Consider the following 6,000-nt stretch of genomic DNA (forward strand, 5'->3'; position numbering starts at 1 on the left):
TATTTACTGAGAGTCGCCCTATGGCATAATATATGGTCTATCTTTGAGTAGGATCCATGTGCTGCTTATAAGAATGTGTATCCACTTGATGATGGTTGATATATTCTATATATGTCGGTTAAGTCTAGGTTATTGATTGCGATATTGAGTTTTATAGTTTCTTTGTTCAGCTTCTGTCTAGAGGATCTGTCCAATGGCGAGAGTGGTGTGTTAAAGTCCCCCATAATTATTGTGTTGTGGTCTATTTGACTCTTGAAGTTGAGGAGAGTTTGTTTTATGAACGTTGCAGCACCATTGTTTGGTGCATACAAATTGATAATTGTTATGTCTTGATGGTGGATGTTTCCTTTTAACAGTATATAGTGTCCTTCTTTATCCCTTTTGATTACCTTAGGTTTGAAGTTGACTTTATTTGATATGAGTATGGCCACTCCTGCTTGCTTCCGAGGGCCATGTGAGTGGTATGATTTTTCCCAACCTTTCACCTTCAGTCTGTGTATGTCTTTTTTTATCATATGAGTCTCCTGAAGGCAACATATTGTTGGATTTGTTTTTTTAATCCAGGTTACTAGCCTATGTCTCTTGATTGGTGAATTTAAGCCATTAACATTTAAGGTTACAATTGAAATATGGTTTGTACTTCCAGTCATGTTTATTTATTTATTTATTTTAGATTGGCTAGTTTTTCCTCTTCGGTTATTTTTCTCCCCATTTACTGAGATACCTCCCACTGTTAGTTTTGGGCGCTATTTTTCAATTATTCTTCTTGTAGTATTTTGCTCAAAATTTTTCGCAGTGCTGGTTTTCTGGCTGCGAATGCTTTTAGCTTTTGTTTGTCGTGAAATATTTTAATTTCATTGTCAAATCTGAAGCTTAGTTTTGCTGGATACAGTATTCTTGGTTGGAATCCATTATTTTTCAGAGTTTGAAATACGTTGTTCCAGGATCTTCTCGCTTTCAAAGTCTGTGATGAAAAATCAGTCGTTAACCTAATCGGTTTACCCCTGAATGTAATCTGCCTTCTTTCTCTTGTACCTTTTAGTATTCTCTCCTTGTCCTGTATGTTAGCTATCTTCATAATTATGTGTCTTGGAGTTGGTCTATTATGGTTTTGGATGTTTGGGGTCCTGTAGGCTTCCAGGATTTGGCAATCCATTCCAACTTTCATCTCTGGGAAGTTTTCTAGTATTATTTCATTTAATAAGTTATCCATTCCTTTGGACTGAACCTCTGTGCCTTCTTCTATCCCAATTACTCCCAAATTTGGTTTTTCGATGAGATCCCATATCTCTTGGATAGATTGCTCATGAGATTTAAGCATCTTTTCTGTGTTGACTATATTCTTTTCAAGTTGATAAACTTTGTCTTCATTATCTGATGTTCTGACTTCTACTTGATCTAGTCTGTTTGTAATATTCTCATTTGTGCTTTTAATCTGATTTATGGTTTCTTGCATTTCTAGGATTACAGTTTGATTTTTTTTAAACCTCTATCTCCTGGTAAAGCTCGTTCTTTGCGGATTGAATTTGTGTGTTTAGCTCCTTTTCAAAATATACTTTCAATGCTTGGACTTGCTGTCTCATGTTTTCTCTAATATTCCGTTTTATCTGAGTTAGGTATGCCTTGATTTCTTTCCCTGTCCATGTTTCTGATTATTCTAGGTCCTCCTGTATATTTAGGTTGTCCTGCATTGTTTGTAACCCTTTTTCCCTTGTTTTTTCATGTTGTTCACGTTGCTTTCCAGCTCTGTTTGACTGCTTTGTAACTGTTTTCTCCTATACATTTGTTTTGGCTTTGTATATCTCTGTTGTCTCTCTTTTGTGGTGGGAGATTATGCCTAGAAATGTTGGGCTTTCTTGTACTTTAAAGCTGATTCATTCAATTCATATAAGGCTTCTAGGTTCTGTATGCATATAGTGATTTGTTGTTTGTTCTTAGGACTATATGTTTAGGTTAGGTGCTATGGTGGTACGATGGTTAGTATGTCTTGGCTACTTTAGAAGATTTCTCCACTGAAGTTAGATACTACCCGGCAATTGGATCAGGGTGTTGGTAGTAGCTAGGTATTTAGCAGTCTTATAGACAGCCTCGAGACATTCACCTATTTGCATTAAGACAATTACACAAAATGGAAGATGTAACGCTTGGGATGAAAGTTAGGGTGTAGGGGAATGAAGGTGCTCTTAAAAAGAAAAAAGGATATATAGAGAAATAGATTAGAAGAGAATGAAAAGAACAATAAAACTTGAAATGGGATAGAAAGAGAGAAGGAAAAGGGGAGAAAGGAACAGAGAGAGAGGAAGGAGAGGAAAACAACAACAACAACAGCAATAACAACAACAACAAAATTAAAGTCTTAGAGATCCACCTTCTTCTCTTCCAGTAGGCGGAGCTGTGCCCTCCGAGTGGATCTTCTGCTCTCTACCTGCTGATAGCTATCTCTGTAAGGCATCTCCTGGGAGTCTCTCAGACTTGTCAGTCCAGAGTCGTTTCACTTGTCCAGCCCTTACCCCCCTTCCTCCTGTCAGCCAGCCAGCCAGGTCCTGTTCCCCAGAAGTGATTCCCCAGAGATCTAGTTACACTTGCAGCCCCACCGCATGTCCCTTTTAAGCCCCAGTGCTGTGGTAAACTGGCGGCTAAGACCTTGGGAGTCACCGCTGGTGATATGGGGGGCAGGGGGTCGGGGATTCCCTCTGCTTCCCTACGGACACGACCCCTGAGAGATCAATGAAGGTTTCTGGCTGCTTGTATCAGAATGGGGAGTCACACACCTGCTAAACTGGATTCTGCTGGGAAGGAATTCCACCGGCCGAACTCCGATGACGTCACCTCTCTGCTATGGTGGGCCCCAGGCTCCTTGCTGGAGTGTCCGGAGTGTCCGAAGGGAGGGGTGGGACTGGTCTGTCCCGGTTGGCCTCAGCTCCTGGCTCCTGAAGGCTTGGCTAAAGACTTCTTCCTGCCAAGCTGCATCTCGGAGGCTAGCAGGGCCCAGCCACTTTGGCTGCGGGTGGGTGGACGGATCCGCAGCTGCGCTCGCGGCGCGCGGACTGTAGCTGGTGGATCTGGATCTCCGCATCTCGTGGCAGGGTTTTGCTCGTCCAGGTCACACAGTCGCTTCAAAAAATCCTAGTAGCTACCAGCTGGTCTCTCTTCAGTGGAATTTTGCTAGGAGATTCTCCGTTGGTAGAATCCAAGCGTTATCCATGCGACTTTATGACCCCACCACTGGGTGTGTATTGAAAGCGCTGCCTCTCTGCCAGCCGCCATGTTGGATCCCCTCCCATTATTTGATATTTTAAATACTGTTAACCTGAACTTAAGTTTCTGGATGACCATCCACTCTTCCTGGGCTCACAGAGAAGGCCTATAGCACTTCTCTTTCCTTGGCATCTTCTAGCATGGAAGTGGGAAGGGACTCGGGGGAAAGAAAGAGAATCCCTTTCACTTACCCAGTGTTTTTATTTGTAAAATTGTTGCACTGCGAAACTCCAAACCCAGTTCCAGCAGCCCTCCACCACACAGACAGAGGCCCCACCATAAGAGCCTCCCTCAGGGGGCAAGATCTACAAAAAATATTTTTAAAAAGTAAACCACTAATCCTAGTCAAAAGCATAAAATTAAACAATCGCTTTTGGTTTGATTTAAGCCATTACATTTTGTAGTATATTATACAGCCATAGAAAACTATATCAGTCTTTTATATACCAACTTATCAATATATCATTAAATAAAGGCCTTATGCCAGATAGACTTTAACTGTGTGAGATCCACCTCTAACTTATATTCAAAATCTGGTATCCACTAGTCCACTCTAACTTGAACTAGAATCATTATCTTAGTATTTCTTAAATATTTTGGATATCTCTGCCACAAATATCTTAAAGTTAATTAAATCATTTGACATGCTTTACCATAAGCATTTATTCTTTTTTTTACTTTCTCAGGTAATGAAAGTCAAATTTCAGGGTAACATTTTCCTTCAAAGTTCTATCAACTTTACTTGAAAATATTTGTTATTTGACTTTTTCATATATCTTCAGTGGGGAAACTTTCTTTAATTTTACATGTATTATTTGAAGTTTGTTGGCCTGAAATTCTCTTATCCAAATTACCACTTACCAAACTATCTTCTATATACTTCCTTGGATTAAATTTCCAAGAGCAATATGTCATAATTCCCTTACTACATTCAGTTGATTCATAGTAGAAAAAATATTTTAACCCTAGTCTGTGAGATTCCAGGTAAAGTAAGCATAAACATGTCTGTGAAGATAAAGAATAAAGGCATTAACTAAAATTAAGAGAGCAAATACAGCTGACTCTCCTAATCTGTGGTTTTGACTTCCACTGATTCAACTAACCACGCATTGAAAATATATTCTTTAAAAAATGTGTCTATATTGAACCTATAGATATTTTCTTGTTATTTTCCTAAAATATACAATGTAGCTACTATGTCACATGGAATTTTTAATTTTATTAGATATCACAAATAATCCAGAGGTGATTTAAAGTATGTAGAAATAAATGTTTAGGTTATATATAAATATTATGTAAAGACATACCTAAGTATACACACACTGTTATCTGTAGAAGGCCCCAGAATGGATACCCTATGTATACTGAGGGATGACTTATATGTATCATTACAGGAATAAAATAAAAGCAATGATACTGTTATGTAGTAGTCCTAAAAATGATCAAAGTACTGTTTAAAACAACTTTCATACATTAATTTATTTAGTCCTCACAATAATTCTGAGATAGAAACAACTATCCCACTTTAGAGATGAAGGCATTGAAACATAAAGTTTTTATAAGTTGGACACTTTTACATACCCCCTGTAGAAAAATGAATATTTGAGAAGAAGTTGCACTCCTTAACACTGTCTTCATAAATGTCATGGAATTTAGGAGAAACATGAAAGTCAGGGCAAATATCTAGATTAGAAAATTTAGGTCTGCTTCAAACCATCACAGTATAGAGATATAAAATTGCTCCATCAAAAGAGCAACCTTGTCAAGACTTTAAATCAGTCATTGAGAACTAGACTGAAATACTAAAGGCATATCTTTCCATGGAAGGAGGATCTCTACAGGACCAGCTGCTGCAAATTGTTAAAAAATTTAAAAAAGAAAAAAATAAAAAGGACAGAAACAGTGTCCTAAAATATAAATTAATGATATATTTTTTACAGATAATCAAGCCCCAAATCTTCTTTCCTAGCAATGCCAGGAAAGAAGACAAATGTTAGGACACAAGAATAACTAATGAAAAATTGTGGTGACAACATGCCTGCATTTATCCCTTTATGTGTGTTACCAACGTGTAGTAAATATCATGGGGATTTCTTTTCCTCTTTTTTACTAATTTTGAATTAACCATCTAAGTTGAAGATAAAATGAACTCTTAAGAAAGGAAGCCAGAAGCTAAACTCTTGTCCTACACCCTTGAAAGGAAATGCCCACACTAAATCCTCAACATGATTTTCTTCACCCAAACCTGTGGACATAGTAAGAAGAAATCACATGACTGATGTCATTAGAAAGTGGGGATCATTTGATGAATGAGAATTACTGCAGCAGAGTGGCCTTCATCTCTCCCTATGTCTCTTTTGATTATGAATAATCAGCATAAGATTGTTCTTACATTTGATGTGTTAAGATATAGGAAGGTGAGTTTATATTAAATGGCAAAAAAGGATCAGGTGGGATAAAGGTACTTGTATTTTATCACTACTGAATCTTTACTAACATGGTACATATGAGGTAGTCCAAAATAGTTTGGTCATACAAAAAATAGCAAGCTCTATGACATTCCATTCCATTATACAATTCTTCATGTTATGTTTCCTTCTAAAATTTTTAGTTCATTTATTTTCTGCTTCAGTTATTTCATTTAGTTTTCATGAGAAATGGCTACATATGATATAATATCACCACTTATTGATCTATACATTTTATATTAAAGGACTAACCCCTGTATGGAAGATGGAGATT

Source organism: Callospermophilus lateralis, unplaced genomic scaffold, assembly GCF_048772815.1.
Source record: "Callospermophilus lateralis isolate mCalLat2 unplaced genomic scaffold, mCalLat2.hap1 Scaffold_63, whole genome shotgun sequence".
Classification (NCBI taxonomy): domain Eukaryota; kingdom Metazoa; phylum Chordata; class Mammalia; order Rodentia; family Sciuridae; genus Callospermophilus; species Callospermophilus lateralis.